Here is a 22061-nt window from a genome sequence, read left to right as displayed (position 1 = left end):
CAGGGTGATGGCCCCGTGATGGCGGGCGCGAGACAGAGGACAAAGAACGCGTTCGGGAAGGCCGCAAGAGGGAGTAGAAACGGTCCAATAAGTATGGCGCTAAAGAGAGGGAGAGCCGGAGCTGAGCGTAAGAACGTCAGAAAGTGTTTATCCTTGAGATTGGACGTCCCAGGAGCCATCGTCGTAATCCCCTCGCGGCAATCTCGTAATCCTAGCCTATAACTTACTCCCGCAACCCCCACCTCCTTTGGCAAGACTACCCACCCTCTTTCTCGCTCACGAGATGTGGCCGATCTCACCCTCTATCGTGAAGAGCGTCGGCTACGACGCCAGGGGATATCCCACCCTGGATTCTGGGGGCCATTGTGTCCGAGACAATATTTTTCATTCATTTTTCCCGAGGGCCCGGCAAACTCGCATCTCGCCTTTTACGAGCTAGAGACTCCGCGACTTCTTTCGTATAGAGAAAGGGAGACCCGCTCCCTGGACGCTGAGCTTTCGCTCAAAGTCGTATTTCACGGAGAAGTTCCCCGCTGCCGCCTTCGTCTTCTTTCCTAGACTAGCCAGATTCGGTGAGAAAATATCTCGGCAATATGCCGGCCGCGATAAATCGTTGGCCCGCATCGTTGGCCAACCTTTCTCTCGTCGGGAAGTTACGTTGTAATTAGAGGCGAAGTAAGTACCGCGGATTGGATCTCTCCCTTTTTTTTTCTTTCCTCCTTCGCGAAACTCGAACTTGCCGTCGTTTCGATATTTGACTTTGTCCGAAACAAGAGCTTACTCGCTGGGTTTTGTTCACTTTTCCGAGAGAGAGAGAAGCGGAGTCGTCAACCGTATACTTTCTCGCGCGAATCACGGGTTGAGAAGGAGCGCAAGAAAGCGCGCGGCACGTAAGTGCCTTCTGAAACCGAGGCACTTCCCGTCTAACGAAAGGTAAACTTTTATCGCAAAGATAAACTCGACGGGACGATTTTTGTCCACCCCGTTGTTCCCTCACTTTTAGCACTTGCCCCGGTTAAAAGGAGAACGGAACGCGACTACCGACACCCCGAGAGATCGTTAAGCGACCGTAGCTCAAGCCAAGCGCGAAATGCGCTCTTGTCAAATATATGTGTATATATATATATGTGTGAGAATCTTGGAAGGATTTTTATATTGGAAAAAGAAAGAATTTTAAATTTCACCTACATAATTATATTAGGAAATTTTTGTCGAGAATATAACGTTGTAGCGTTTCTACGGAACAAAAATAACCGATAGTCTACATATGTTATTAAGTATGGATCTACATACATACATACATATGTCATATGCTGATATGATACATTACGAAGCATATGTTTTACATAAACGGCGCGCGTTCCTTCGTCGAGTTCCCCTTCGAAGAGTTAACTCAAACAGAGCACATTTTTGAGCATAATATATTCAATCTCCATACGAAGGCCAAATATTTGCGGTTTTCTTTGGGGAACCGGTTGAGAAACAGTAAACGCAAACTTTACGAAGGAGAAAGAACGAGAGTGTTTTCCCCGCGTGCTTCGTCGCTAGATTTATTACGCTACCCCTACAGATTATTTACCATCAGACGTTGACCATTGCCGGATGGTTGATGAACGAGCGCTTTGTTCGCCTCGGACATTTTGCTTCCGAGTTTGCTGCGAGTCTGATGCTTGTAACTCGAGTATTAAGCTATTCCACACTCTCGAACGCACTCGAGATTGGACGAGTGAAAAGGTCCGATAAGTACGAAGCCCGCGCGAACCGAGTAAAAGTTCGAAGCGTCCTCGAAGCTCCTTATTCGGAGCTAAAATACTTGCAAATTGTTGCGAACGCGTAGAAAGCGAGGAACGATTTAGAGAGCGACAAATGCGCGAAATGTGTGAAATTTGCAAAAGTTAAGACTCGTCGATATTTTTGCTTCGATATTTTATTAATTCGGCTCGCGTTAAAGCAATAATTTCGATCGACTTTAAAATAATTTCCAACTGAATCGTTTCTGCGACGCGAGGATTAAAAATTAATTAAGCTAATAATGTTCTGTCAGTTTTCATATTGTTATTTGAAATTTTTCAGAGACGATAAATCGAAGTGGAAAAGAGAGAAGAAGAGACAAATATTTTTTAAACTTTAATTAACTTTAATTAATATGGACAGAAATGTTATAAAATAGCACTAATAATAAGATTCTTAATCATGATTTTTTAAGTAACAAAGTATAATTTTAGAGAAATACACGTGACCTATATATAATATATATATATATATAGAAGTCTGTGCCAATCATTTATATATCCGATAATTTCACGTTAAAAAAAAATATTCAAAACAACTTAGCAATTCTTCGTTCCTTTCTGTAATAACGCTTCCACAAAAGTGTGATAAAAAATGTTTTCAACCGAAATTAGGCTCAAGTGTCGCTTATACAGATTGTCACGCCGTCGGTTGCATAATGCACGTATAAAGGATAATTTATATGGTCAACCGCACGTAGATACGTCGTAGACCAGCATTATTTACCCATTAGACATTCTGACACCGTTGATGGATAATACGCGAGCGCATACTTCGCGATTCCCGCATACGAACCCTAAGTTGTTCGTCCTGTTCGACGAGGGCGAAACGCTGCTGATCGATTTAGAGCATCCAGCACTGTTCCCAACACGCCTACGTATAGTGGAATAATTAAGTTATTGGATATCACGTTATTGACAACTAGATGCGGCCGTCGTTATGTCATTACAGATGCGGAATGGGCGACCGTATATATCGCTTCTGACAGATGGGGAAGCGGCAAGGCGGGAGAATATAGTGGCGAGCAAAGGGAGAGAGAGAGAACGAAAGGAGAAAGAATGGAGGGGTTGGGGAGGTAAGAGCCGGGGAAGAGAGAAATTAAAACGTAAATTGACGTGCTAAGCGAGCTTTCCCGTCTGCGCTTCATTTATTAGCGTGCGCCGGTTTCCTGCCGCGAACGAACAGAGCCGCCCTCGCGCCAATTAAGCGCGCCGCAACGTGCATCGCCTTCGAAATGAAAGCCAGTCTCCGATTATTCGAGAACGCCGCGTTGCGGGACATTATCGTGAACGGCGATCCCGGGAATATCCATAGTTCGGATCGCAATAATAGCGCCGTGTTTTCGATTTCTCGGCAAAAAAAGAAAGTATATATACAGGGTGTCCGGTAACTAACGGACCAATGATTAAGGGCGGATTCTCTGGCCAATTTGGAGACGATTTTTCCTTAGCAAAAATGTTGACAAGTCAATAATTTTTGAGTTATAAGCGATTGAAAAAATGGGTTTTTTGAAAACTAAACGTTTTGGAGTTAAAAGTCTAACATAATTACATTCTTCAGTTAATTTTAGGTAGAGTTTACTATAACAAAATTTTAATTCGAGGTTTAGTTATAAAGATACATAATGACAAATATTGGAAAGTTGTAAAAAATGATGACCTTTTTCGACATTTTCGCTGAGGAAAAATCGTTTCCAAATTGACCAAAGAATCCATATATATATATATATATTTGGCCGAACGAGACACATATGTGCCATGGATGTATAAGTCTTTCCAGGACGACTTTCTTATTTCATCTATATTTGGTATTGTACGTTAATAGAATTATGTACTCGAATGGATGTACATTTCTTCGTGCATTTTAATAAAATTTCAATTTTATGCGAACAACGAAAGCTTGAAAATATATATGTCGATGGTACTGTACATCGGTGCTGTATATATTCGTGTAAATATTGCGTATATTATGATATAAAATGAAATTTTATAGCTCGCGGAATCAAACTCGAAACGTACATATCTCGGATGATATCAAATGCGATGTTAAATGTAATACTGTGTCTTGTATAAATATCGATTACGTATATACGTTACATTATTATAACCACAAAATATAATTGGTATATTCAAATCATTTTAGCATAGAAATTATAGCGTTTTGTGCGCATAGAACCAAAAGAGAAAGAAAACATTCGCCGACATAGGTTGGCTTTATATATACGTTTTGGCCGTTTTCAGTTTATAGACGAATATACATATATATATATATATATATATATGCACACTGATCTTTTTAATTACAAAATTACAAAATTACATTAACATAACACTTAATGTTGTGCAAACATACGTAGGCGGATAATTAATTTAAAAGAACCGTCCGCCGGATCCTAATGAAAAATCCAAGCTTGCTGACCTACATTTTACAATCCGCGTACAACACGCAGCAGCGCGGATTCTCAGTTACAAATACGGCTTTACTCCCGCGTATATTTCTGCGATCTTTCCCGGCGCATCGCGAACGTTTCGAGGCCGAAACGCCCATGCGAGGTTCAAGAATACGGGAGGGAGAGGTATCGATATCCCGGTCAAGAGTACCGATGTCACCGTAGCCGATGTGACATGTATGCACGTGTATATATACTTTGCCATCGCTATGTCGCGTCTTCCGCACGCTCCCGATTTTTCCCCAGACTTTGTCGCGCTTTCAGCGAGCGGGACACTCGTATTGTGTTTCCGCGGGAGAAGCATGGGAAAATGGGAGGCTGCATCGGCGGGAACAAGATTGACGATGCGGGAGGATTAACAAGACGCTGACAATGCGCGCGCGGACATTCGACACTGCGTGTCGGCAGAATTTTGCTCTTCGAAGAGTGTCCCATCTCCAATAAATGACCCGCTCGTAATAGGGAAATGTGCGTGTATCCTGCTTTTTCCATCGAGTCGCACAAATATTTTTTATATTCTACGGCAGAGAAATGTTTGACCTGTGAAAAAGAGAGAACTAATCTTTCTCTCTACCGCGAGTTTATTAAATTATTAATATTAAAATGGAATATAGGAAGATTGAAGAGCTAAGTATTTTAATGTTTAATTCGATATATATAATTGGAGGTAATGAAGATATTTCCAATCGTTATCTCGAAGCGTCCTACATATGCTAATTCTGCGAGATACGATTATAGTATTTGTAAAAACACGATTCCTCCATTCTCGCAATCTGATACAGATATACTTGCATTTATATCACCGAACTCTCGCTCTTTGCTCCGCTTCGCATATCGCGACGCTCGCTGTTTTGCCATCTTGTAGGTCTTCTGTGGAGCATCGTACGGCCTCTCCGGTCGAGAGAGGCTTAACATCGGAATATTTTCTGAAAACCTAGCAACGAGGCCGTTTTCCAACGAGCAGCAGCGACGTATAGATGGAGCGAAGGATAGAAGAAGAGCAGCGAGATAAAAGAGGAAAAGGATAACGACCGCGATAGTAATACCAACGATAACCGGAAAGGCAATTCAATCCGAATCGGCAAAGATAGAACCGTTGCGCCCAAACGTTTCCATTACCGGAACAGGGGATGAGAAAAAAGAACCGACGCGCGCGAGCCGACCTGGTACCCGGAAAACGCGACACTGTCGCGGGTAATCGCTTGGCAATATGCGCGCAATAGCACAGAGACGAGAGCAGGGTTGATCCTATCCGCGAGACAGGGGAGGAAGTAGTTGCGTACCCCCGGCACACAAGGACGCCGATGTGCTTAAGGAAGGTTATTTGAGTTTTAATCCAGAAAACAAGTTAAGCAGTTAATAAGTAAGAAATTACAGTATAAGCTGTTGTACGTGGCTCGCTTCTTTAATCGCGAGATACACGATTAATCTCGTAATAAATGGCTGAAAAAAGTTGAGATATAAAAGAGAAATAAAAGTAGATTTAGCTTTTTTTCAAGCTGAGATTCTTCTTCGTCTTGACAATCCGCGAATATCATTTTTTACGTCAATGACTTTTCTCGGAGAATACGCGGAAAATTTTCCGTGAGAAATGAAACGAATATAGAAAGACTTTCAAGTTACATAATATATCATTCGGGTTTTTTTCAGTTCTTTCAATATAATGTAACATTTTTAGAATCTTTCACGAATATCGGTTTCAATGTATATATATATATATATATATTATATTCTTCAGAATAAATATGAGGATATATATATATATATATATATAACGCAATTCGTTTCTCGCGGGATTATAAATGTTTCAATTTTCTCTTATTCGATGTACAGAGAATTCGCAACGAAAAGATTAGAGATATCCGTCACTTGGTAACTCGTATTGTATAATAAGTGTATAAATTTGCCGGCGCGCGTGTTTATGGGGATTTCTTAAGTAAGAAGTAGACGGAGCACATCTCGGATATACTCGGATCACTTCCGATTTACGCTGAGAAAAAGCTGTACAAGCGGGTTAGAAGCTATCCTGTAGAACCTGCATAACGCCAGCAATATCCTTTAACGGGGCAATGTAGGATAATCGAGGAATTAAAGTCTCAGGCGGTGATTTCCTTCGAGTATTGCCAGAGGTTAACGCGAAAGCGTAGGCTGCCAGTATTATTTCCACCCTTCTTACGGATAAAACTAACAATTAAAGCAAAATCGCGTCTCGAGAGATCAAGTTATCTATAATAAAATACCTATCGTCTCGTGTCCTCTTTTCCTTTTTAGACACATCTATACTAGATTAAATCAATTAGCTTTAAATATCACAATTAAATAAAACTTAAAATATTGCGGAATTAATTATTAAAAATGAAGAAATCAATTATCTCTTTTTATATACCTTATATATGTATATAAAAATATGGAAGGATATTACTGATATAAATTACGTTCGCGGATATATCTTAACGATACAAGGTAAAATCCTTTATTCGAAAATAATTGCCCAATTTAAAAAGGTCAAGAAACAAGAAAAAGGTGCAAAATATTTACGGTCAAGGGTTTGCGTTATCTCTTGGAAAGATTTATAGCTTGTAGCCTCCGATACATTCCTCAAACATCTCAAACGAAAACATCCCCCGGAGATCGGATAACCCGATAAGAGTGAACCGCCACAAGCCTATTGTGAGCGACGTCGATGAGAGGCTTTCGCGCCTCTAGACAGGTCCACATAATGTGTCCGTGTACAAGCAATAATGGCAAATATGAGAGAACATTGTACTGGCCCTGTTGATTCCGCAATACGAGGATATGCGGTTATATAATTCTCATGCGGTACACAGGGGTGTTTCTGATAGACACGCGACTTGTTGATGGGTTTATAGAAACCACACCAATCGCGCGATGATTTATACGGAACGTCTCTCGTAAACACACGCGACAATTCTATCGAAAAGGCTTTTTTGTGCAAATTTTTATATAGATCGCTATATATACGTACGGTTCGCGGTACGTGCAAGCCAAATTGAAATCTCGAAATATCCTAAATGAATTTTTTAAACGGAAAGTGTTGAAATAGCGCCTATTCATTTAGTTTTTGAAATCAGTCCGACGCGAAATAGCTCATTCTGCGCGTCGGGCTAAAAAAAAATGAAATAAATAGTCTATTCAAAAATAATTCCAATGAACGATCAAGTTTCCGCGAAATCCAATTACAGAGCCGAGTTTCGCGGTGGAGTTCAATGGCAGTTCGATTTCGCGCGATCGTGCCGTTTACTCGCATATACGATATTTCTTTTCGCTCCCTTTACGTCTGTCAGCCTGTCTCGTGTCTTTTCCACACACACACATACATATGTATATACAAAAGGCATCTATCGCGCGGGCGGTCGTACTAATTGAGAGTTACGTCGGTCTGTTTGATATTTGACACCGAATTCATTTTCTATTCGGTGCCCTCGCTATTGCAACTAGTAGGAGCTAACACAGCTAACGCGATCTACTAGTCGTAAACTATTTTTAGGTCGTGCATGTGCGCGTTTAGAAAAACAGCTTTACCGCGACAAGCAGACAGGAAGACACGAATAGTGATACACGGGATAATTTATATTTGCTGACTGTCGACACTTTTGTTACGTTTTCCCGCTACGCAAACTCGCGTTTATTTTTCGCTGGTATACACTTAGTACTCTGTAGTCCGATATATATGTAGGAAATGTAAATATTTTTACTTGATTTGGAAATCGTGAAAATAAATACATTGTTCTTGTCAATATTGAAGAAACGGTTAAGAGTTAAATAATTTCAAGCGTATATATTTTATATGGCTGAGAAAAAATTGCAATTACGTATAGGACACCGTGTACATAGTGTATTCGTTAGGGGTCATTAAAAGCGATATATATTATTGCTCTGTGACATTTAAAGCGAAGCATGGCACGAGATATCTAAACAATGGCAGTCAATTACGTTTGTTCGCCTGGAAATATCCATTTCCGTTTTATACGTATAAATGAACAACACACAATTAATGATCATGTATAGTATCAAATTACTTTATTGTATCCGAGCATCATTCTATTTTCATCGTAGTTACACCTGATTACGGTCGTGATCACGTTTATGAATTAATTAAATTAAATGGTGAAAATAAACTTAGTTAATAATATAGATTTAATATTTAAATAGGCAACAATTAATTACACGGTATGCTTAAGAAACTATATGGAAGCGAGGAAAAACCAGATTGAAAACTAAAAAGATATAAAAAATAAATTGATTCCTCGATATTGCAGAATTTGCTGCTCGGTTTACTTTGGCCAACAATATTCGCGATAGTAGACATAGAAAGGAACATCGTCGTGTGTCGCATACGTGTGAGAATTTTTATCGGAGATGATTTTCTTCTCTCCCTCTTTTTTCCTACCCCGTAAGAGTCGCGTGCGCGTGCAGACGATGCCGCCGTTGTGCATAAAACTCAAACGACGCAGATATACACAGTTTGTTTTTCTTTCCACAGTTCAGATATCAGAGATAGCTGCCCGATCGAACTGCCGGATATCGCAACGTAAACATAACGAGAGAACGAGGAAGGAAGGAAGGAAGGAAGGAAGGAAGGAAAGGAAAAGAAGAGAGGAAAGGAAGCGAGGACAGACGCTGTCTAGCGCTGCCGTGACTCGCAGTGATACAATCGCGTTTACAGGCCAACTCGCGGGCTGCCAGCATACAGATTGGCGTCCAGAATAGTCGTAACTTTGGCATCTGACATAAGTTAAGTAAGCATGTATCTTTACGTTTTCTCTTCACATCAAACCGGATGTTGTTCGCTGATGTTACGAGCGAGAACAGAAAAGCGATACAACAAGATATATCTTACATATGCAAATAGTTTGTCAGATTGTATAAAAAGATTCGATTAAAGTTTCCCCCAAATAAGAAACGCGTATTTATATAAAATTTTATATATTACGTTACTAAAAATTTTGGTTTATTTTTTATAATTTATGACCAAGATTTTTAAAAAAACTTGCTAATAAATATCTAATAAAAATTGCATAGAAATGAAAAAAATTATAAATAACTCGTTTCTAAAAATTTCTAACTAAAGACGAGTAGTGAATAAAGTAACGCGCGTTGAATTTTTTAGAATATTTCATTTTTAATCGCTATTTTTCGTTTAACACAGTTTACAGTGACCGAAACACACACGCACACACATCTTTTTTTTTCAAATATATATGTTTGGAAACAATTACAGTTTATTTTAGTTTTATTGAAAGCAACTATAAATACACACGCAAAGCAGTAACAAGGCAAATAGCGTTTACTCTAAATTTGCTTCTGTCTCGTTTGCAAAAATAAGTATATACCCGTACAAAGCTTAATGAAAATTACGTAATCGTAGTGCCTTTAGAAAGCCAATAACGTCGCGGTCAATGGAACACGAGCCGCATCCGGCTAGTAGAAACTAGATCTGGTCGACTAGCCTCGTTAAGCGACGTTAGTTATATCTACGGGCGCGCAACGTAGGGCGATGCTGGTAATTTGGGTTCTCGGTGTCGTTTGCGGTGTACGATTAGACCGGACTAAGATCGCTGGCTTTACGATAAATGATTGATGGAGAGAGCGTGAAAGCGAAGACGGATGCGCTCGAGTAACCGCGCGCTTCATTAAAAGGATACACCGTACCTACAATCTTGCGCGCGGGAGAAACTATCCCTCGAAAATGATCAGCGAAGATAATGTTGATACCCCTTGTCGATATCTATGATTCATGAAACGTGCATGGAATAGTTCGCGCGCGAGAGAGAGACGATCTTCTCGTTCCAGATATACACGGCACGATCCGATATCGGAGCAGCACACTCTTATCCGTCCACTCGTCTGAGAAATACGAGAGTTGCGAGAGTTTTCATTTCCCTCGTCTTCATTTTCACGACTGTTCATTCGTAATAACATCGTAGAGCGTGTACATAAATGAAACATTTTTTCCTTACACGGAAAGAAATTTTTCACAAGATGCTTATACTTTGTCGACGCTTTCGCAAAGTGAAACTGGCTTCCAATATGCTTAAGCACTTGAACGATTTCGTCGCGATACGTTTATATCAAAGCTTGAGAGAAAGAGAGAGATTTGCCAGATTTTGGAATTGATTTATCCACTTGCTGCGTTCGCGATATCTCGCACGAATTTACGTCGGATGATCAGAAAACTCAGTTCTGCTAGCGGTGCGAAACCTGTTCGACAGGCGAACGAAGGAAAGATGAGACTCCCGAGACCATCGTTTCGTAAAATTACTCCTCGTATACTTGTTCAACGATGATGATAAATACCGTGGGTCATTGCGATTGCATTTACGCGAACAGGTTTCCACACGCAAGTGATTATCTCGACTGCAATTCTCGATCGAAGAGAACAGGAGATCCTCGACAGATCGATATCTCTTTTCCAAAACGCGGCATACGATCGTGTTCAATAATAAATCAACAGATGGAAATAAAGTTGAGTCTTTATTATTTCATAAGCAGATAAAAAGAACTTGGCGTGATTAAAATTCTCTATTCTCTGAAATTACGTTGTTATTTAAATATAGAACAGGTATCGATCGCGCGATGCATATAAATAAATGAATCATCCGAAAAGCAAAATCTCTCTCGCCATATATAATTCTCCGCACGTCTAAATAATCGCTGGGAAAAATATCTTAGCCTCTCTCGAATGAGAGCATTTTAAAGAACAAGGGTTAACGTTTGTACATCGCGTCTCTCCGCAATAGCTTCCTTCCGCGCGACGTTAAATAGCGCTGCTTCGTGTATATAAGCGAGTCCGCGATATTAACAGCCCGTGAGAACGGCTCGGTTAGGTTAATGGCATCGTAGGAGGAAGTGCGCGATTACAAAGTCGCCATTTTTTCCTTCTTTTTCACATTCGCCCCTTTCATCCGTTTTTATGTCCTACGATTCGCGTCAGTCGGCGCTTGTTATCGCGTTCCTCGCATCGAGCGTCACTCGAGGAACAATAGAATCGTATCCGATCATTAACGGACGATGGAACGAGGGGTTCAAAGATTCAACCCCGCGCGCGACACAACAATGACGAATTGGAAATTGCCCCCGTAAGTGAAACACGTCTGTTTATTCCGAGCAGTGGCGGAGCTACAGCACTTCCGGACCCATTTACACCATTCATCTTTCTCTCTCTCTCTCCGGCTCTATTTAATTATAAATTAAGTTTTCTTTCATATTCAATTGTTAAAGAATCTGCTTCATTTTTAATTAATTCTACAATCCACTCTTAATCCTATAACATTTGTTCATTTTATTTTTCGCATGTTTTCATATTTCTAAAGTAAATTATTTTAAATTACATTTTTTAAATCACACATCAACATATGTTTAAATACATTGCATTTTTCTAATTTTTTCACTTATGAAAAATACGTAATTTTTTGTTCTAGATATTTTTGTTAGTTTACAAACTGCATAAACATGTTTCATATTTTAGATACTCTGATATAATTTTTCCCGTAAATTATATTTTAATTGATGTAATTACTTAATTGACATTAATAAATCTATATATATATGTTGTTAACTTCTCACTTGTAATGTATGAATCTTGTACAAATTTATGTTTTAACAGAATTAGCAAAACATGATTATCTTGATACATTTCTGTTATATTAAGAAATTTAAAGATGAATATTTCGAACATATATAAAATTATTCGATTAATATAATCGACACATAACAAATTCATCCAATTAGTAAAAGCATTCATTTTGATGTCTAATTATTTATTTTTGCTATTTCTGGATAAAGATTCTCATTTCACGATTCGAGCTGAAAAATAAATGTGTCCAAGTAATTTCTATATTTCGTATGAAATTCTAAATAAAGTCTGGAATTAAAGATTTATCATATTTTACTAGTATAGGTACACATTTACAATTAAAATAAATTTATATTGTACAGAATTGGCTATTTCAAAATTAGAAGAGGATCGATTAAATAAATATTTTCTGTATTGAAGAAACCGTCAAAAATATCCGAGTAATAAACATTTAACGAATAAAGGGATTTTTCTGTCGCATGGCGTTTAATCGCATCCGTTGTTACTTAACAAAGTGTACGGACGTCTCGTCTCCCGACCGCGCTTAACCCGCTGTCTTCGATCTGTTTCGAGTATATTAGCTTCGACGCGAAAGGTATTCCTTAATTAACTCGGCCCGTACACTCGCAGCCGATAAAAGGCGGTATATAGACGGTAGAAAGTCGGCGTAAGGGCGCCCACGTAGCACTCGCTTTTCATTTGGACGATGGACTCGGCCGCCGCGCCGATGCACTTTTACAAATTGCACGGTACTTGGACGAGGCTTCTCCCAAGGCTGCCGGTTTGGGATTTGCGGCGAAAGCCACGCCGCATAGGAAATTCTACGAGACCCGCCGAAATTCGGCAACAACTTACTTGTGCACCGTGGCGTGGCGGACCGATAAGTTTTTATCGCGAATAAGTTTCTCTGGCGCGAAGCGCGCTTCTGTTACTCCGTGAATATATATATATATATCTGCGACGGATGCGACGTGGATGCCAAGTTAGACGGGGTGTCAAACTTGGTACTTTCTCGTTAAGAAAAATCGTCCCTTCTCCAACATCCGCTCGAAGCATTTCTTTTCGTACAAAATATACGACTCTTCGCGCGAATTATATTAATTATATTAATTATATTAAGGAAGGTGACAAACCGCGGCAAACGTCATTTATAAATGTGCATGATTTTCGTGGTGTTGAATTCTCCCATCGCGTGAAGAAAGAGTTTGAATATAGCTATATATAGACGAGAACCTTTTTCCGGCAAAACTGTCTCTCAAAGCTTTAATAAATCGCGCGTTCTATTATTAATCCGTACATTGTCCCGACTCGCGGGACATATCCCGAATGGAATGAAATATTTCCAGCCGATATCTTTGATAATTTTTAGAATAATAAAATCATAAAAAATATTGCGTCAATGGTTCGTTCTCTCGAACGTGGCAATGAATAGGGAGAAAAAAAAACCGCGATAGAGCTAAAATTGCCAGTGGGCAATTTAAAGGATTAATTTTCCGCGAGTATACTGTGATAACCGCCAAGCAATTCGATCTCTCTCTCTCTCTCTCTCGTTATTGTCGTGAATTATATGGCAATTTTTTTCTCTCGCCCGGCGTTTGCCCGCAAATTCACTCCGCCAGACTCTTTGCTCTTTTCTCGCATCTTCGACCACCAACGGCAGGTGTGCTCACAATGGCAGGCAACGGTATCAACATCGGAAGAGGTGCACCGTGTGCGCGCTCGCTCAATGGGATACCAGGTACCAAACGTTATTCGGTTCGAGCTATAGAATACGGAAACGGGTACCTAGCATACATGCGCCTCAGAGTTCGTTGAAACATGTAATGAGAAATAGCGCACTGGGAATCGGGCCGCGTATCCGCGGAACGGAAATAGGAACGCGATAGAATTCGCTCGGATAACAACTTGTTCCGTTTCCACCGTTTCTGCCCGGGGAAGATTTTAATCACGACGTTATTGTTCATTCTTTCCACGGAAATTCGTCGTTTCATCCGCTCCGCGATAGCTGGAGAGGACGACAGAAACCGCGGTAAGAAGTTGGGAAATATACAAATGAAAAATAAACCACGCTCTGCGTGTTGACATTTGGACAAAATTGCGCGACAACAAAATGATTCATTTATTTCTCGATGAGACTGCAAAGCCGTAACAACAACCATTAAAACCAACATAAAAACCGCTCGTATCTATAGATACGTCCAGGTTGGTCAAGCGGAATAAAATTGTGAAAAATTTTGGTGTTATCCCCCGGGGTGCACCGCGTTTAATAAACATAGTTCCTGTTTTATGAAATCGGCTCGACGACACGGCGAGAATATATATGTGTGTACGCGCGCGAATACGCGACAATTGGTGTATCGATTGTTTTACACATCTCGTAACAAACGCGATCCGCCCGCAATGGCCGCGAGAACTTTAAACCGCAATTTTATCAGGAATGTCAAATATCGCGGGAATGTCACTATACGATCGTGCATGGGAGTGCGCGCGCATTCCTCGATAATAATCGTGCGGTCGGATAAGAGGGAGGACCGTCAACGTGAATGAAGCTTTTCGGCGGAAGTTTTCGCATCCTTCCGCAGCATTCGCGAGTCCGCGAGTACCGCATAAAAGAGCAGATCCGTCCGTTTCTATAAGCCTAAAGGACGGATATTTCCCTCTGTCCCGCCGGCTTATATACCGCGTTCTTTGATCTCCGAAAAAATTCAATTTGCCTGGAGATTGAACGACGGTCACTGAACCGCACCGCGGACGTGGATCTTCCCTCTTCCTTGCAAAAATCGCTCACAGCGCGGAAACAGATCGCGACGAAAACGTTTGCCCGAGTCGTCTCTCCCTGTTTCCCCCCTCAATTCGACGTATCGAGTCGTATTTTAATCCGACGATATTCAATTCCGTTTACGTGGAAGAAAAAGAAATCGAGCGAACTTTGTACGCGTAGAATGGGAGGACTGATATTGTAAAGTTTGACGTGACGTCGCGACGAGTATGGAATAAGTATTTCTTTAGTTACACTTTGCCAGCAGTAGTAGGCGGAGTATTCGCTGTATGTATTCGCGGATTTATTGACTCGACTGAAATAAACAAGAAACCACTTTGCCGCTCTTTCAAGTGGATCAATAAATAATAGCACGTTGCGAACGTGATTTTGCACAAGCGGTAACTTTCGACTGCTTGTAACGTACTTAGGGCACAAAAACTACAAAGAGAGCACATGTTAACTGATATTTTAACTCTCTTTTTTCTCCCCCACCCCAACTTTTGGAGACAAACGGCTTCGGATTGCGAAGTGTATTTTCTCTCCAAGTTCTACTGTTACTGCTACTTCATCGGTATTCGCATCGATGTACGAGTGTTATCGTAGTTCGAAAGTCGAGTAAAAAACACACAATTGTTATCGACGCACGGAACTGGGTTCTCTTTTGTAATGACATTTCAAAACTGACCCTAGTTGCTCTCGACTCGAGACACTTTATTACATGTAACAATATGTGTTCTCCGAAACAATTAGCGGTAGTGTAACATAGTACTAGAAGTAAGCTAGTTGTGTTCCAGTTTCCTGTAAACCGGAGATAGACTGATATACATAGATTGATTAATATACACCACAAGTTTAATGTACTGTATGACAATGGCTTGTAAACTCTTGAAGTATCTACGTTAATAGTATTCAATAGCGTCCGCATAAATTTATATCTATTTTGTAGCAAATGTAACACAATGTAATATATGTTAATAATTTTTTTTTAATTAAACAGTTTTTTTAATAATTTTAAATTAAAAACGCGTTAAATAAAATAATATATATGATTTGCGAGTGAAAAGATATTGACAATCACTGCTCTAGGATTATTTGTCTGAACGGCATGAGTATATTATATATACGTTGATTTATAAGAGATGAGATAATATAAACACAGAAATAAATACACAATAATATCAAAACAATAACGAGCTAACTAAACGACAATTAGAATAATTATGAAGAGTATATAATATATATTGATATAAAATGGAATTGACGTGATCATCTCTAATGAGAAACAAGTAGAGATTAATGAGTTCGAAATGTGAAAATTATGTAGAGCGGCTAATAGATAAGATATATAAGGAAAATGATACGGTGATATTTGATAATTCTCTAAATTGAGAAATTCTCGTTATAGATTAAATCAATTAGGGCAAACGCGGAAATGTTCTCGAAAAACATGCATAAATCTCTCTCTTCACTTTTCCGAATTATAAAATATTTAACGTCAAAAAATTTCCAACTTTGGGTATATAGGGCGTCCAGGTGTGAACGATGTTCTTGCGAAAACTCGCCAGACTCGCTTCAAAAGAATAAAGAGTCGCGTTCACTCCCAGGAGAGAAAGAGAGTCTTTATGACGAGTTTGGTTGAAAAGCGCCGCTGATCGCACCTGCCCGAAATTAAATCGCAACGAGATATATATGTATATAAAACGTATACGCGGAGACAGGGATGAAAGTGAATCTCGCGTGGAATGCGAATCGATTTAGCCGAGGATGGTCATCACGCGCGCGTGTCTCATCTAGTTCCTCTCTCTCTTTATCTCTCCCTCTCTCTCTCTCTCTCTCGCCCTTCATGGAGCGTTGCGCGGAGCGCGATAAACGTAATGCATCTTCAACCAGACCGGGCCAACTCTATTAGCATAAATTGAGCCGAGATACGCGCCTCGGTATATAACGCCCGACTTTTACAACTATTTTTATTGCCTCGACTTTATGCAACCTCGCTGCCGCGGCGGAGGCGCGTTCCCCGACTTACCTTTGCTCCGACATGGAGCTAGCTCGTCTAAGTTAAACACGCCCGCTATCGCGGAGAACACACACGGGCTTTCTGAATATCTTTTACAGTCCGTTTACCTACTGCCATAAGCGCGCGCTGGTGCGTATGATGTAAATAGAGAAACCTCTCGGCACGCACGGTAATCCAACGCGTTTACGCAACACGATATTGCGAAAATACGGATTGATGCTTGAGATGTGACGGTATAATGCTTATTTAACGTTAACACGCGACGTTGACTCTACCGCTTTGCGATATAGTATATACATATGTACATTTAATATGCGATATGTAATACAATTCGTATTAATTACACATTTGTATACATGATCGATTAAATTGCTGACAATTCGCGTATAATGATATCCGTTTTTGTTTTATCGGACATGTAATGTAACGACTGGTCAAATAATCGTTTGAATAATCGCTACGTGTAATATCAGATTTTCGCAGGAATACTCCTGTGTATATATCGTCACATGTGTGAAGTTACGATCTAACGGTTCGACATACACGCGTTATGCGTCGTATTTTAAGACGAACGACCGCAACGCTTACTTTATAACGAGCCTTGTAACTTATTTCTGTGTAAATCATCGTCGGGTCGCGACGAAGTTTTCCCGTTATTTTAATACGCTCGGCGAATTTTATTTTAGGCAATGAAATTCATGAGAGAGATGGAGAGCCAAGTCGTTTTGTGAAAAAACAAGACAGTTTACGTTTAAGTAAGCCATAAAAATACATACATATAAATATATATATATATGTATACAGTAGTATAGATTTAATTATACATTTCTTTCGCAAACTTTCCCCGTGTGCTTAAAATTATAATTACACAAAACAAATTATAATAAAATTCCGCTGAAAGAGATTTTCCATTTTATCAATAGAATCCCGCGTAGACGAAGCTTTCTCCGAGCTCGCAAATTACAAAGGCACGATTGTCGTAATTAAAATAAATACCAGACAAATATCGGACGCAGCTTATTCGCTCCCGTTCTAATTCTCCCTCACCCTGACTTTTGTCGACGTCACGTGTACCAGAGAGCGTAGTTATATATTTTCCTAAATCCGATAACGCGCGCATATATATACTGACGCAAAATTTATTTCGACTCGACGTTTTGGAGCCGTTTCGACCCGAGGTTAGTCTCTGGTTGGGTCACGTTTGACCCGTGGACTCGCCAGCTCGTGGCCGCAGCCACGAGCTGCGGCCTCGTGGTCGTCGTAATAGGTACATTTCGGCATCAATGGAATGTCGGCGTTTCGTATGTGGACGCGCCCAGGGCGTTCCGTATAAACCCCAGCGTTATGCGAAGTATTCTAATATCCTACGCGTCCCATAACGTACCATTGATCGATAGGAACGCATTTACGTGCGCGCGCGATTATACAGGATCCACTTCCGGACCCGCATATGCATAAAATTTTCCCCGGGGGTAAATTCGTGTGCCTCTCCTCGCGCGCGAGCTAGAGCAAAAGGTTCGCCTCGCGTTCGCTATAACTGCTAAACTGCATTCCGACACGTTATTCCATGCAAATATTACCAAACATTACGGTTGTGGTTCCATTAGTTCAGTTTCGGAAAAGCTTCGTGGAACGTTCGCATATTATATATTTCTATATGTGTCTCTTCACTAACGTTTCTCTTTTGGCTGTATAATTACTGCGTTATTATACACGCGCGGGATTCGTATAATGGCTGTGATTTTTTTAAATAGGCAAATGAAAAACTTTGTGAATAAAATGGAATTTACGAGACGTAGAATATTTAACAAGTCCAGATGACTGTGAAAGTACAATTGCAACCATATTGCATTTGGGAATATCCATTGTATGGACCTTCATTTACTTGCGTCGTATTATAATATGTAGTTAATTGATGTATTCGAGGCAAAACTAAACGTTCACGTATGTATGTATGTCTGTACACTATGTACGCGGATTGCTAACAAAGTTGGGCATCAAAGAAATTCGGTGTAAACTGAATTCACAACTTTGTTGGACAATAGAGTTAGCCAACACTTGTTGACTGTTGAGAACTCGTTTACATATCGATAATTGTTGGCCAATACAGGCTGCAAAGACCGCCTAATGCACTTGTCTTCTATGCAACGTGCAATCTCACAACGATGGCTGATATTATTCTATTATTTGAAATACACAAAGTAAGAGTTAAAAAATATAGTTGTAATAAAAAATTATTATTCCGTATATGTTTAATCGTATTCACGTAACGCCGTTTCTGAATATAAGTTTATAAAAGCCCGAGCCATAATCCATTGCAAAACATCATTTCATCTTGGTATAGTTTAAACTTTTGCTGCAAATTAAGTTACCTATTCATTTCCAAGTTTGCTTTACAGTGCTACTTTACCTAATTACTTTGCTGTCCGGGGAAAAAATTGACGACCAACAGCGGTGGTGGGAAAAAGGAGAAAAGTCAAAGTTAACTGTTGAATGGGCATAAAGCGTGGATTCGTTCCCATTACATTCTCGCTCGACAGATTATCGTGGAAGCGATTTGCAAATCGCAGGCAGCACCTAAGGTTTTACGCCATACGCCGGATATGATTTTATACGTCCGGCGTTTCGCGATCGAGCGTTTAACGTGGAATACGGTTGATAACGGCGCACCGTGCACCAGAAGCACCGACGTTTTTCTCGAAAGTATCCCGGGAGGAGACCATAGGGAACGACAAAGCCGCTCTCTCTCTCTCTCTCTCTCTCTTACGCGAACCATGTTACTTTCCGCGCGCTTAATCGCATTTGCATAATATCAAAATGCCTTTAATGCGTATACTCCGTATCCGCCAGGAGAAACGATTCTCCCGAGTGTCGTACGGTCCCTTCCCGCTTCGTTATGTATTTTCCTTTTCATTTTTTTTTTCCCTCGCGCTTTCACCCGCTTCTATCTTGCAGCGACGCGAAGCGAAGATGCAGCAGCATCCAAGAGAGAAAAGTAGCTATACTTGCCTTCATTATTCATATCGAAAGAAGAACGCTGATAGCGTGTTCATATCGTAGAAGGAAGAAATTTCGGTCATAATAGAGCAGAGAGATATCGGAAAAGAATAAGGGCGCAAAATGGTATTTTTCTAAAAAAAAAAAAAAAAAAAAAAATAGACATCTTTTTTCCCCACCGACATAAAAAGTGTTAAAAAGATTACGTTGCGTAAGTTGGAAATTATCGCACATTTCGGCGATTCGAGATGCGACAAGTCAGATTGAAGTTCCGATCGGCGGTGTCAATAAAGTAGCTAACGATAACTTCTCCACGTTTCTCGTTCGCGGCCAGAGTCGTTTCTCCGACAAAGTTCAACCCCGTTCGTCGATCGATCGATCGAGGTGAAGAGGTACGGAGGTGATTACTCGAAGGCAAACGGATTCCTCGTACGGCGGGCAGAAACTGCCTCGCGACTTCACAAAAGCGCTCCGCAAATATTTGCGGCCACACGTATATCCGTATAGCCGTCGATCTCTCTCCGTCCATTTAACGGATCCGAGACACACCACGAGGCGGACCCGAAGCTTGTCTACTTGCTTTTCGGGAAGAAAAACTCGCCCGGAATCGCGGATACCGCGTCTATACCGGAAAGCCAACGGGATGATGAACGTCGAGTTCGAATTCGATCTTTTGGGACGAGGACGACACCGAGATGCACCGCGCGCGCTCTTTCCGGAAAGATCTCGAATAAACTTGGTCGAACAATTTACCGAGAGAGATTTCGCGACCCGTCGTACGGCCATCGAGGACGAGGCCACGACGATCGATGTGAAGAATGCAAGGAATCTTGGTATATTCAATTTAATATAATAAAAAGGGAACCCTCCGTCTTTGAGAATCCTTGAAAGTCGGGAACCCGAGATACATTGCTCTCATATGCCGAAGGATAGTCGAAAAAGAGTGGATTTATAAGGCGGTTGCCTCGAGAAAGATAGTTTCTCTTCTTTCATGCATATGTCTTGTACAAAAATAATTATTTAAAAATATTGTATTATATCAATTGTATGGATCGAGTTAAGAATGAAATAATGATGATATAAGAACATTATAAAATATAGGAATAAAAGTGCGCATACATAGAGATATGTCAGTTGGCTTTGTCAGTTGGTTTGGTGATGCAACTTGAGGATTTTCTACAGTTCTACACGAACAATAAATAAAAGGATATATAGAATTAATTTTTTTGTAACGTTATATTTTCAAAATTTGAGATTAAACAAAAAAAATATTTTTTTCTTTTTTAACAACACTTTTGAATGACGTTGTGCCATAAGTGAATAAATTCATTTCAACAGCAACTGGATGTAAAAACTTGATACTAAAACGTACAGTGTTTAAAAAAATAATAATATTGATATTTAAAACAAATTTATTTCAATTTTTGAAAAATGATTTTTTCTATATGCATATCTTGATAGTTGTTATATGAAATATACAGTTTTGTATGTCGTCGTCAATTTATATATTATAAAAATACACAAGTTATCGGTATTAAAAGTTCAAAAAGTCACAAAAAAAATTAATTTTCTCTCCACTTTTCAAACTTTTCAACATTTATAAAAAAGAATCTTTTACATTGCATCCTAATTTTTACTGTTCTTCTTCATATAGAATTCTATACATATAATAAAATTAATTCTCCACATAGAATCAACGGAGAGACCATCATTCGGCACCAAACGTACTCATATTTACAAACACGTTTTTACGATCTATAATAAAGCTCAATCGGGTGAATTATTTCTGATGCGAATCTCGCAAAGAAACTTTCCAGCCAGCCGCGCTCCGGTTAAAGACGAGGCCTGGGCTCGACGAACCCCGACGAACACGACCGGACGATGCTCGTAACTCTCGGCCGCGATAATAACACGGCGACGAGCTCTATAAACGTGCGGGCCACGAACGAGGCCGGTGTGTGGCGGGGAATGTTCAGTATTTCGCGGATAAATTTAGCTACCGGGCCGTTGCCCGCGCACGCTTTTAATGTCCATTGCGAGGAAGACGGAGTTGTTTTGCGAGAGTTTGCCTGGTTTCTCTCTCTCTCTCTCTTTGCCGACGAGTTGCAAGATGCGGGATGCAACGGGAATTTTGCCGGTCGCCGGTACATAAAGATCCCACGAAATCCCCGATCCCATTGTCTCACCTTGATACATGAAACTGGAACTTGCCAGGCGCATTGTAATAGGATTGTCTTTGCGTTCCTAGCAACGTACAGTTGCAGTGCCAAGATATTAAATCACGTTACAGGAATAATGCAGTTAGTTCGTTATTACGTGAAGAACATTCTATCCCGGAGAGCGCGTATACAGCGTCTCGCACATCTCGCTGGCTTCGCTGATTGTTTCAATGTCGAGACATCACGGCACGACTGTATCAAATTATTTGATTATCATTCGGCTTCCGATT

The 22061-nt window shown here is 40.2% G+C and overlaps 1 long non-coding RNA gene across 2 annotated transcripts in view; it reads left to right on the top strand.

The window, feature by feature from the left end:
* The window catches only part of LOC114931536 (uncharacterized), a 165631-nt gene that overhangs the window by 69370 nt on the left and 74200 nt on the right, over positions 1-22061 (top strand). For both annotated transcript variants that reach the window (XR_014924923.1, XR_003819685.2), the window contains one exon: positions 8745-9000. This is a non-coding gene — a long non-coding RNA (uncharacterized LOC114931536). The remainder of the gene's footprint in view (positions 1-8744; positions 9001-22061) is intronic.

Source organism: Nylanderia fulva, unplaced genomic scaffold, assembly GCF_048542155.1.
Source record: "Nylanderia fulva isolate GAGA-0341 unplaced genomic scaffold, ASM4854215v1 Scaffold27, whole genome shotgun sequence".
NCBI lineage: Eukaryota > Metazoa > Arthropoda > Insecta > Hymenoptera > Formicidae > Nylanderia > Nylanderia fulva.
This window is presented reverse-complemented; position numbering and strand designations above follow the sequence as displayed.